Source organism: Mustelus asterias, chromosome 12 (genome assembly GCF_964213995.1).
Source record: "Mustelus asterias chromosome 12, sMusAst1.hap1.1, whole genome shotgun sequence".
Lineage (NCBI taxonomy): Eukaryota > Metazoa > Chordata > Chondrichthyes > Carcharhiniformes > Triakidae > Mustelus > Mustelus asterias.
The window spans coordinates 89,126,659-89,140,258 of NC_135812.1; the positions used below are offsets into that span (position 1 = coordinate 89,126,659).

A 13,600-nucleotide genomic window follows, 5' to 3' on the forward strand; every position below is an offset into this window, starting at 1 on the left:
GATAGAGTCATAGAGATTTAATCCCTAAGCTAGTCCCAATTGCCCACATTTGGTCCATATCCCTCCATATCCATCTTACCCATGTAACTGTCTAAATGCTTTTTAAAATACAAAATTGTACCCGCCTCTACTCCAACCTCTGGTAGCTTGTTCCAGCCACTCACTATCCTCTGTGAAAAAATTGCCCCTCTGGACCCTTTTGTATCTCTCCCCATCTCACCTTAAACCTATGCCGTCCAATTTTAGACTCCCCTACCTTTGGGAAAAGATATTAACTATCTAGCTGATCTATTTCCCTCATTATTTTATATACCTCTATAAGATCACCCCTAAGCCTCCTCAGCTCTAGAGAAAAAAGTCCCAGTCTATCCAGCCTCTCCTTATAACTCAAACTATCAAGTTCAGGTCGCATCCTAGTAAATCTTTTCCTAGGTTTGGGTGGAGAGTGGCTGGGCAGCGGGAAGTCCACCCCTGGATTTTATGTGCTCACCCGCCTTCAAACCCGTCAGCGAGGGAGGACAAAGTCCAGCCCAAAATCTCATCTGAAAGCAGCAGCCCCCTCAGTACGGCAACGAAGGCTCAACTGAAGACTCAGACACGAAGGCTCAGATGCACCGTAGAAAGCATTCTGTCTGGTTGTATCACAGCTTGGTACGGCTCCTGCTCTGCCCAGGACTGCAAGAAACTACAAAAGGTTGTGAATGTCCATTACACAAACCAGCCTCCCATCCATTGACTCTGTCTACACTTCCCCCTGCCTTGGCAAAGCAGCCAGCATAATTAAGAACCCCACGCCCAGACATTCTCTCTTCCACCTTCTTCCGTCGGGAAAAAGATACAAAAGTCTGAGGTCACATACCAACCGACACAAGAACAGCTTCTTCCTTGCTGCCATCAGCCTTTTGAATGGACCCTACCTTGCATTGAGTTGATCTTTCTCTACACCCTAGCTATGACTGTAACACTACATTCTGCACTCTCTCCTTTCCTTCTCTATGAACGGTATGCTTTGTCTGTATAGCGCACAAGAAACAATACTTTTCACTGGATGCTAATACATGTGACAATAACAAATCAAATTTAAATTGTTCCCTTCAAACTGGGTGAGCAAGGCTTGATTGAAGTCTTCTGAGTCAGAGGCAATGCTGCGACCATGGAGCCAAGGCTGACACCTTCAGGAGCTGGCTTTCAGAGCTTCCTTGGAATGCCATGGTATGGCTGACACCAAGCAGATGTTGCAAGCTTCTGCAGGCTGCGGTTGGGCAGGATGCCGAGCGCACAGCATACACGCCGTCAGCACAATTGGTCATTACGGACACTTGCAGAAATCCCAAATATGCAGCAGTTGTTTCTCAGTTGGCTACTGGCGCTCAGGATTCCAGCTCACAGTGTAAATGGGCTGGGCGTCAGGGCAGCACGTTGGCACAGTGGTTAGCACTGATGCCTCACAGCACCAGGGACCCGGGTTCAATTCCTGCCTTGGGTCAATGTCTGTGTGGAGTTTGCACATTCTCCCCGTGTCTGTGTGGGTTTCCTCCGGGTGCTCCGATTTCCTCCTACAGTCCAAAGATGTGCGGGTTAGGTAGATTGGCCATGCTAAATTGCCCCTTAGTGTCAGGGGAACTAGCTAAAGTAAATGCATAGGGTTACGGAGATAGGGCCTGGGTGGGATTGTGGTCGGTGCAGACTCAATGGGCTGAATGGCCTCCTTCTGCACTGTAGGGATTCCATGATTCTATAACCAACTAACGTGTCGTGCTGTGGAGAAGGCGAACACAACATTGTTTCTTAGAAAGCAGGCCTCCAGTTTTGGCAAGGACCTTGCGCGGTGGCTCCCCAAGTGGGGATTGCCTGCGCTGTCACCAGTGGGGAATGTCACCCAAGACCAATATCACAGAACTCTTCGGAAGCAGTCAGCAAAAGCTCACTCACACCCAACAAGGGGTGGTGCATAGTATCGAAAAAAGAGCAAGAGGGAAAATTACAAATCTAGTTTTCAATGCTGTTGAAGATCAATTTTGATGTTTGGATTGTTCAATAGCAGAACAAGACAGAGAGCAAAATTAATCTCTTCAGCTATTGTCAATGAATGCAGTGAAATTATTTTCACTGTTTCTCTGAAAGTCTCTCTTTCGATCGCGACGGACCCAACTCGTTGATCAGAAATAACTGAAAATTTATCATTTGTCTTGGTTTGAATTCTTTATAAGAACTTTATGTGCAAATTGACACTTTTACAAATTCTGACACCAGTATCATCCACACATACCCAGCTGAAGACAGGAGTACTCCCACATCTTTTGCAACCAAACAACATTTTTAGATCGATCTAACGGGTATCTTTAATCACATATACCAATAACATATACCATTGTGCTGCCTAGTGCCTTTTAATAATAAATCCTAGAATAGAATCCCCATAGTGCAGAAGGAGGCCATTCAGCCCATTGAGTCTGCACCGACCACAATCCCACCCAGGCCCTATCCCCGTAACACCATGTAGTTACCCTGCTAGTCCCACTGACACTATTGGGCAATTTAGCATGGCCAATGAACCTAACCCACACATCTTTGGACTGTGGGAAGAAACTGGAGCACCCGGAGGAAACCCACGCAGGCACTGGGAGAACGTGCAGACTCCACACAGACAGTGACCCAAGCCGGGAATCAAACCCGGGTCCCTGGCACTGTGAGGCAGCAGTGCTAACCACTGTGCCACCGTGCCGCACATAAAATGATGGGTTAAGTTGCATATGATACAGGATGTGTGTTTTAAAATATCTATGGTACAATTCGCACCGTAGATAAAATATAAGCTACATGCACATTCACATATAGATTATCATATACAGGTTGAGTATCCTTTATCCAAAACTCTTGGAGCTGATTGCATTTCAGATTTCAGATCATTTCTGTTTTCAGATAGCACATATAAACTTACATTACAATAGCCATATCCTCGGCTTGTTATTGTCTGAAGTAGATAAAACGTTTAGAGAAGTCAGATGTGTTACAGAATAATAAATGCTGGGTACCAGTAATTAGTTTCTTTTTGACATGTTCACCACAAAAATTACAAAGTTAACAGTGTAGGCAAACAACTAGATTTCACACGCTAAAGGTCGATGGCGTTCAGAGAAAGTGTGGTTTTTGGATGTGTTCGGTTTTCAGATTTACGGCTGAAGGATACTTGACCTGCATTCATTGACAATAATTTCATAAGTTTATAAGATATAGGAGCAGAATTAGGCCATTCAGCCCATCGAATCTGTTCCACCATTCAATCGTGGCTGATATGCTCCTCATCCCCATTTTCCTGCCTTCTCCCTATAACCCTTCATCTGTTTAACTCCTCTTTAAATTTCATCACTGTCCCAGCGTCCACCACACTTTGGGGTAATGAGTTTCACTGATTCACAACCCTTTGGGAGAAGTAGCTTCTCCTCAACTCTGTTTTAAAGTTGCTATCCCTTATCCCAAGACTATAGCCTCTCTCCGAGAATGCCCCACAAGGGGAAGCATCTGCTCCACGTCTACTTTATCCATACTTTTATCATCTTATCTACCTCTATTTGATCTCCCCTCATTCTTCTAAATTCCAGAGAGTATAGGCCTAAACTGTTCAATCTCTCTTCATACGGAAAACCCCTCATCTCTGGAATCAATCAAGTGAACCTCCTTTGAAATGCTCCAGTGCCACTGCATCTTTCCTCAAATAAGGGGACCAAAACTGTGGCAACAGCTGATTAATTACAAATGTTATCAAATGCGTATCTGCAGGAGGCAGTAGCGTAGTGGTATTGTCAATGGATTAGTAATCTAGAGACTCAAGGTAACACTCTGGAGGAACCCAGTTTCGAATCCCACCATGGCAGATGGTGGAACTTGAATTCAATAAAAATTCTGGGATTGAAAGTCTAATGATGACTATGAAACCATTGTCAATTGCTGTAAAGACCCTTTTGGTTCACTAATGTCCTTTAAGAGAGGAATCTGCCATCCTTATCTGGTCTGGCCGACTTGCGACTCCAGACCCACAGCAGTATGGTTGACTCTTAACTGCCCTCTGAAATAGTCTGGCAAGCCACTTAGTTCAGGGGCAATAAGCGATGGGCAATAAGTGTTGGCCCAGCCCATGATGCCCACATCCCATGAACGAGTAAAAACAATTATCAAAGAATATGTACCTAATCTCACAAATGTACCATATGATACACACTGTGTCATATAACGTGCATGTATATACACGCTAAATATAATTTCATACCTGTGACATAGAAAGCCTTGACGTTACAGAGGAAGTGGCTTACACCACGTTTTTGGGTACTTTTGGGCCGTTCATCCATTATTCTCGGCATGAACAGTGAGGGGTTAATTATCATTGCTCCACTATATTAAAATGAATGCCTTTCTCCACTTCCCTGGATCATTGCCAAGTTTCACACTGCCTGGGCGGGAAAGGAATTGTACTGGGAGACCTGGCAGCAGCAAAATTAGCAATCGTCACAAAACTGGAAAAGGGGCACTGCAGCTTAAACTAAATACTAACTGGCACGCATCATTGTCACTTGACCGTCAGATGTATAAGGTGCCGTGTAAAATTAATTGCACCCACTACCTAAATGTTCTTTGGAGACAGAGGTAAAAATCCACAGAGTCGGGTTTCCACATCTGTACCAGAGGTGTTGAACAAACGTGAATTGTCAATCCCCGTCTCATGGTTCATGATGAAAAATTCCCTTTTCTCGTTTTTTTTTCACTTCTTTCCTTTAGACTTGTTGGGCTGAATGTAATTCTGTGTCAGGATTACCGACCGACAGATAGGCCTAGAAAGGCCAATGCCCTATGCCTGATGCTTACAATCCTGGGTAAGGCAGAATAAAATATGACAAAGAGATGCACTGCGTTATTTAACACTTTGAAATCCAGGCTGTAGGCCAGGTGTGGGACATTGGCCAAAAGCTTTAGCTGACTATTTCCATTGAAATTGATGTGAAATGAGGTTCATTTCAAAGGTAGGTGATGCAGCTGATTCCAGCTGATTGGGATTGACAATCTAAAAATGAGATCCTACCCACCACCCTCTCAAAAAAGGCCTTAAATCCATAGGTGAGCCTTTCTGTCGAACCCAGTTAGGTCAACAGGGCTGATGAAAGAGACAGACAGACATCACCCAGACTAAGTTTAAGTTTATTTATTAGTGTCACATGTAGGCTTACATTAACACTGCAATGAAGTTACTGTGACAATCCCCTGGTCACCACACTCGGGCACCTGTTCGGGTACACTGAGGGAGAAATTAGCATGGCCAATCCACCTAACCAGCACATCTTTCAGACTGTGGGAGGAAACTGGAGCACCCAGAGGAAACACATACAGACACGGAGAGAATGTGCAGGCTCCTCACAGACAGTGACCCAAGCCGGGAATCAAACCTGGGTTCGGGTCACTGTGAGGGTAACCACTGTGCCACGATGCCGCCCAGAATGGAACTGTGCTCCCAAAATGGGCACACCATTATAGCTACTGTACTGAAGAGTGTGCTACATCCAACAAGCGTTTAGGTTTTATACGTGCTTCGTAACAAGAGGCTGTGACACATATAAGAAAGGGCTTGTTTAATAGGGTGTGAAATTGAGAAACTAACTGGAACTGGTTATTAACACGTCTATTCTCGAGCACAGCCAGCACAAGACTGCTTGGCAAGCACCACCCAGGATGGAGCTTCTGTCCCAGGTCACCCCACTTCTGCCCCAGGTTTCTTAAAGGGGCATGTCCCAACATACATGACAGTCACCAATCTGACTACTGCAGGGAAATCTGGACTAAAACACATGTAGAATGCTTACCCACATTGGGCAGAGTTTTCCGTGCCCCCCGCACAATGGGCTTCCCGTTTTATGCACACCCTCTGCTAGGAAACGCATGACGGGGGTTTGCCGTCAACAGGACCGGAACATTCTCCCTGGTGGGAACGGCCGGAAGATTCCGGCAACTATGTACCCACATGCATTGATTATCACATTATATACATGGAGATACACAAGCTGGGATAAACACACTTGAGTTTTCTGTTCTTCAAGCTTGCAAGTTACGGAATACAAATATCATCACACACGTACACACAGGATGTTGAATTATTGAATCCATGTAGTCTTGTTACATTTTTCAATCAATAAAAACTTTTTATCAGCCCAATTGATCATTTCTGGCCAAAATGATTGACTGTTGCTGAAGTATCTTAGGACATATTGAATCCATTAGCGACTCTTTGTTGGAAACTAGGTGAGGTCATTCCTATAGGATAACCAGGGAATTGGAGAACAGGCATTGTGTTGCAAAGTTATATGACATCATGCGTTTGTCTTGTCTAAGATGAGTTGACATAATTTACTTATTTTTAGTCTATGACCCTTTCGAAGATCTACACCACCAGCATTTTCCTGAAATTTGATTTTAACTCTTTGAGGCCGGCCGCAGTTTCCACAAGAAAACTGGCCGAAGATTACTCTGTCTGAGTTTATTCAGAAAACCCCATTAAGCAAAAATTGTTCTGTGATTCTGGACGCTTGCTAACTTTGCCTGTCTGGTACCATATGTCAGCCTTGGCTCAGTGACAGCACTCTTGCCTCTCACAAGGCAGACAATTGCAAGTTCAAGCCGCACTCCAGAGATGTGAACACATAACCCAGGCTGAGGGAGTGCTGCACTGTCAAAATTGCTGTCTTTTAGCTGAGACATTAAACCAAAGCTTCTTTTTTTTGCCCTCTCAGGTATTAAAGAAACTCTGGTACACTATTATTTTGAACTGATTTGATTTGATTTGATTTATTATTGTCACATGTATTAGTATACAGTGAAAATCACTGTTTCTTGCGCGTTATACAGACAAAGCATACCGTTCATAGAGAAGGAAAGGAGAGAGTGCAGAATGTGGTGTTACAGTCATAGCTAGGGTGTAGAGAAAGATCAACTTAGTGTGAGGTAGGTCCATTCAAAAGTCTGATGGCAGCAGGGAAGAAGCTGTTCTAGAGTCGACTGGTACATGACCTCAGACTTTTGTATCTGTTTCCCGACAGAAGAAGGTGGAAGAGAGTGTGTCTGGGGTGCGTGGGGTCCTTAATTATGCTGGTTGCTTTTCTGAGGCAGCAGGAAGTGTAGACAGAGTCAATGGGTGGGAGGCAGGTTTGCGTGATGGACTGGGCTTCATTCAGGACCCTTTGTAGTTTCTTACGGAGTTGCGCAGAACAGAAGCCATACCAAGTTGTGAAACAACCAGAAAGGATGCTTTCTATGGTACATCTGTGACTGTGACTGCCTTGAGCAAAGGTGGTGCATGTTGTCCCCGAATGAATGTCCACATTAGACAGTTTGGGTTTTTTTCAATATGTACATGTGAGTGGGTCACAAGTGTTTTTCCATATTTACCCAGAAAAAACATACAGTAGACAGAAAATAATAGGGTAAATTTTCCTGACCATTGCCCCTGTGGAGCTTCCACCTGAACCTGATCTCCGTATTGGGTGGCACGGTGGCACAGTGGTTAGCACTGCTGCCTCACAGCACCCGGGATCCAGGTTCAGTTCTGGCCTTGGGCAACTGTCTGTATAGAGTTTGCACGTTCTCCCTGTGTCTGCATGAGTTTCCTCCGGGTGCTGCGGTTTCCTCCCACGCTCCAAAAATGTGCAGGTTGAGTGGATTGGCCATGCTAAATTATCCCTTAGTGTCCAAAGATAATAGAATCATAGAATCCCTGCAGTGCAGAAGGAGGCCATTCAGCCCATCGAGCCTGCACCAAACAATAATCCCACCCAGGCCCTATCCCCGTAACCCCTTGTATTTACCCTGTTATTCCCCCTGACACTAAGGGCCTGATTTTGCCATCAAGCTGCATCCGTTTTCGGATGCGAAAACTTGGTAAAGTCGGGCGTGAGGTGAGTAGCATGATCCGTGACTGCCTCCGCGCCCGTTCCCCCTTTACCAAGTGCCTAAAATGGCCGTCATCGGCACTGTGCCCGAAACGGGCGTGACATCAATCTAAATGCATTTGCATACATTTAAATTGACTTAATGGGCTGCACGGCCAAACTTACCGGCACTTCCCCCTTTACCACCGCGTTTGCCCACCCAGATTCGGCGCAAAATAGACATGGTCCACAAATGTCCGATTCGGGCGCTCCAGCTTCTGAGGAGGTAGGTTCAGAGCTTCCAGCGGTTCTCTGACTCAGATCAGTGGTGGGGGGGGCTGCAGGGGGCGCGATTGGTCTGGGTAGCAGGGGGTGGGGGGGATGAGGGGAGGTCAGTGATGTTGTGGGGGTGGGGTAATGTCTGTGGGGGCCAGGGGGGAGGCATTATCCGGCCTGGGAGCGAAGTGGCAAGGGAGCGTTTTTCTATTACTTTTACTGCGTATGCGCAGTTGAAGGCTCTGATTGGAGCAGCAGCATTTCGGGCACGTTATGCCCCGCCCACAGGCTCCTGCAGTGCGATTCAGAATCACTGATGTTTTTTCAGGCAGAGTGCGTGTGGGGACACCTGAGAACGGGTCTAAACATCAGATCTGAAACACTCCCAGTTTCAAGTCCGCCCAGCACTTAGAATCAAAATGGTAAAATCAGGCCCTAAGGGTCAATTTAGTATGGCCAGTCCACTTAATCTGCACATCTTTGGACTGTGGAAGGAAACCGGAGCACCCGGAGGAAACCCACGCAGACAGCATGTGTAGGTTAGGGGGATTAGCCATGGTAAATGTGTGGGGTTACAGGAATAGGGCGGGGGAGAGGATAAGATACTCTTGTCAGAGAGTTGGTGCAGACTCGATGGGCTGAATGGCCTCTTCTGCACAGTAGGGATACTATGCATCTTAAAGTTCACAATTGGGTTTACAGAGCTTCCCTGCTTCCTGACTTCCCAGCTCCTTTTACCAGCTCACTGAAACATGGTGATGTGGTGCTCTTAAAACAGACAAAAGTAGGCAGCTTTCTTTTCTCGGTTGAAGTACTGCACTCGCAAGATGTGCTACACAACTGGGCTATTCTGGCTGCTAACTGCCTTCCATATGGAGGGGTCAACCTGAGAGGCCTGCCAATACTAGGCCTGACTGTGGAATGGTTTGATGCAAATAATGACGGTTCACTTATTCCAGACACTACCATTGGTGCCCTTGCCTGTAAGTCACGCTGGTCCTTCCATTTCTTGGTTCTATCGATCGGGCTGACGGAATGTTTGACTTCCCCTTTCTGTCCGGGCTTTCCACAAAGAGCTCATCAAGGTGTGATATCGGTAACCGCAACCCGAATAGCTCATTCTCCAAAAGTCCCACCTTCTGTTCCCGCTGTCTCTGACCATTGTAGCGTTCGCATGGTCACAGTGCAGAAATAAAAGTCACCACAAAATAAATATCCCAAGCTAAGCTTATAAATAAGAACATAAGAACTAGGAACAGGAGTAGGCCAGCTGGCCCCTCGAGCCTGCTCCGCCACTCAATAAGATCATGGCTGATCTTTTCGTGGACTCAGCTCCACTTATCCGCCCGCTCACCATAACCCTTAATTCCTTTACTGTTCAAACATTTATCTAACCTTGCCTTAAAAACATTTAATGAGGTAGCCTCAACTGCTTCACTAGGCAGGGAATTCCACAGATTCACAACCCTTTGTATGAAGAAGTTCCTCCTCAACTCAGCCCTAAATCTGCTTCCCCTTATTTTGAGGCTATGCCCCCTCGTTCTAGTTTCACCCGCCAGTGGAAACAACTTCCCTGCTTCTATCTTATCTATTCCCTCCATAATCATATATGTTTCTATAAGATCTCCCCTCATTCTTCTGAATTCCAGTGAGTATAGCCCCAGTCTACTCAATCTCTCCTCATAAGCCAACCCTCTCAACTCCGGAATCAACCTAGTGAATCTCCTCTGCACCCGCTCCAGTGCCAGTATATCCTTTCTCAAGTAATGAATCATGCGTACTGTATTATATACAAATGGCAACTAATCACCCTTGTGTATTTCTTTAGTGTTTGCCTTCCCTGCATCTTTGTCTGTCCCACTGCTTCTCCGCAGTATTATCCCAGTGACTGCAGCCTGGCTGGTGGAAGGTTGCTGACTACTCCTGGGGGAGACTGCAGATGCTGTTGGAGGATAACATCGTGCAGCTCTTGGTCCAGAAGACCCGGATGCGAACTGCACCATCTCAGCCGTCGGAGCTGACGAGCTGACAGGGAACAGCAAGGGCAGTGACAGAGTGGCACTGATCAGGAGTGATGAATGTTGTTACCCTGAGTGAGGTTTATGCTCCATGGAGCCACTGTGGCCGAAATCTTACCGCCACGCTCGCCCTGGGCGCGGCTCGCAGGACGGAATTCTCCGTTGGCCTCGGGTGGGATTTTACGAGCCTCGCCCAAGCGAAGTTGTAAAATATCGGCCTGCCACCCGCTCCAGGGCAGTGCCTCAGCAACCCTAGTAATCTGCTGGAGGACAGATAGCTGAACTCTTGTGAGAAAGCGAGCTCCTTTGGACACTGCAATCCACAGCCAGGATGGCAGCAGTCTGAGCACTCACATGGTACTTGGCAGATGCTTGGCACTGCAATGGAAGCTGCAACTTCAGCCACTGACCACTACATCATTGTTGGATCTACAAATGTGAGAATGGAGTTGTCCGCCAAATGGTGGCCTCCAGGCTCTGCACATAACCCTGTGTCAAATTATCCTCCATCTTCCCTGACTGACCACAATCTTTCTGCTCATACTCTGTCCATCCCCATCAGAGTTCTTCTATAGAGGCTGCCCATTGCAGTCCACATTCAAATGGAGTCTCCGGCTATCCTTGCCTTGGCTGCACTCCACTCATGCCCGGTGTCTCAACACATGCAAATCTCACTTACAGTCTGTCCTCTAAGATACGCAGAGTATCGGGATCTGAGCTTGTGGCTTTAGCTGCTGGTGCTGTGTCTTTATGATCACTCTCTTGGTGTTCCTCCACTCCCTGGCCAGACTGCACCTCTGGGATTCCAGAAAGAAAGAAGGCACGAGTAAGGTTGCAGTGAGTGGAGGGGGCTGGAAATAAGAGGGGTGGCACTGGCCTAGTGGTATTATCACTCGGCTATTAATCCAGAAACTCAGCTAATGTTCTGGGGTTCGACTCCTACCATGGCAGATGGTGGAATTTGAATTCAATAAAGATATCTGGAATTAAAAGTCTACAGATGATCATAAAACCATTGACAATTGTTGTAAAAACCCATCTGGTTCAATAATGTCCTTTAGGGAAGGAAATCTGTCATCCTTACCTGGTCTGGCCTACATGTGACTCCAGAACCACAGCAATGTGGTTGACTGTGATATGGCGTAGGAAGCCACTCAGTTGTCAAGAAGGCAGCTCACCACCACCTTCTCAAGGGCAACTAGGGATAGGCAATAAATGCTGGCCTAACTCATGTCCCACGATTGAATTTAAAAAAAGCTTTGCACCATCTGTAACTCGTATATAGGATGATGTGGAGTTGCCGGCGTTGGACTGGGGTAGGCACAGTAAGTAGCCTCACAACACCAGGTTAAAGTCCAACAGGTTTATTTGGTAGCTCACCTGATAAGGGGCTCCGAAAGCTTGTTCTACCAAATAAACCTGTTGGACTTTAACCTGGTGTTGTGAGACTCGTCAGTCGGAAGGGAATGTAGGATGAGGGGGCGTTGGGATGTGAGAAGGAGGATCAGATATGAGGATCTTGTCACCTTCAATTGTTCCTGTCCCATCACAGGCCTCTGTCTCAGCAGGGGACATGCCAATAATGGCCAGCACCTTCTCTTCCATACGGATTAAGACACATGTCCTCGGAGAGACAGCTGTTGTTTCCTTTGGTTGCCTGCCACCCTGTCCTGCAAGAGAGAGAGAGAAGTGTGTCAGTGAGTGTGGTGCAATGTGTTTAGGTGACGTGGCTGTCATGGTTGAATAGCTGGCAGTGTCAGTTTGCAGCAATGCTGTAGCGAAGATGGAGAATTTGGCAACAAGCCAAAAAATATCCGCTGCAGTGGGGTGGGAAGATTCCGCTGGCGTGAACGGTTGAAAAATTCCGGCCAAGGTGATCTGAGCAATGCCTGAGGTGAATGGTGCAGTTGGTAGGAGATGGCATTTGAAGATGCATTCACTGATCTTGACCACTTGTGTGAGCTCATTGAACTTTTTTTGTTACTGCATCCAAGTCCTTGGCACTTGACTCCTGACTTTGATCTCCATCCTTTCTGATCACGTGTCTGGAGGTTACAGGACACCCTACCCACCTTCCAGCTCCTGCAGTGCAGTGCTCTTGGAGCCCATTCCATCCTGCATTATGTATTCTTCACCTTTTCCCAGGTCAGATTGACTTCCTGCATAAGTGCTGGCACCTGCCCCAGTGACAATGCACCTTCCATTTAAAGGCTGCAGGTTGGTGTTATGCGGTGCTCAGATGTTATAATTTTGGGCCGCTGCTCATGTGTGCAGCCAATGAACAGTTTGATTTGATTTATTATTGTCACATGTACTAGTATACAGTGAAATATATTGTTTCCTGCAGACTATACAGACAAAGCATACCATTCATAGAGTACATAGGGGAGAAGAAAAGAAGAACTTGCAGAATGTAGTGTTACAGTCATGGCTAGAGTGTAGAGAAAGGTCAACTTAATACAAGGTAGGTCCATTCAAAAGTCTGACAGCAGCAGGGAAGAAGCTGTTCTTGAGTCGGTCGGTACGTGACCTCAGACTTTTGTATCTTTTTCCCAACGGAAGAAGGTGGAAGAGAGAATGTCCGGGGGTTGAGCACGGGGTCCTTGATTATGATGGCTGCTTTTCTGAGGCAGTGGGAAGTGTTGATGGGGTCAATGGATGGGAGGCTGGTTTGCATGATGGACTGGACTACATTCACAACCCTTTGTAGTTCCTTGCGATCTTGGTCAGAGCAGGAGCCATGCCAAGCTGTGATGTGCCTGGAAAGGATGCTTTCTATCATGCATCAGTAAAAATTGGTGAGAGTTCGTAGTGGACATGCCAAGTTTCCTGAGCCTCCTGAGAAAGTAGAGGTGTTACTACTGGCTGCACACAGCACTCACTTAGTCGAGCAGGAAGCATATAGTTGATTTGCTGCCTGCAACTAGTTGAATGAGGGAGGGCTAATTCGCAATCCCGACACCTGTTTCTCGGGGGGCCTATCCACTTTAGCCGTTCTGGTGTTTTGCTTGTTGCTAGTGGCCTGTGGAGCATAACCAAGCTACTTGGAACAGGTGAAAGAGTGAGATTGTAGCCAAGGACTAAGTTAGCTGGAGAATGGTGATGATCATGATGTGGAGATGCCGGCGTTGGACTGGGGTAAACACAGTAAGAAGTCGAACAACACCAGGTTAAAGTCCAACAGGTTTATTTGGTAGCAAAAGCCACGAGCTTTCGGAACAGGCTGTCCCTTCGTCAGGTGGGTGGGAGTTCTCCCACCCACCTGACGAAGGGACAGCCTGTTCTGAAAACTCGTGGCTTTTGCTACCAAATGAACCTGTTGGACTTTAACCTGGTGTTGTTAGACTTCTCAATGCTGATGATGCCAGGGGTTGCACAGAGTTTGGTATGTAGACTAGA

General features: G+C 46.6%; 1 protein-coding gene across 6 annotated transcripts in view; it reads left to right on the forward strand.

The window, feature by feature from the left end:
* bahcc1b (BAH domain and coiled-coil containing 1b) overlaps positions 1–13,600 on the forward strand; it is a 267,650-nt gene that overhangs the window by 162,197 nt on the left and 91,853 nt on the right. The window lies entirely within an intron of this gene.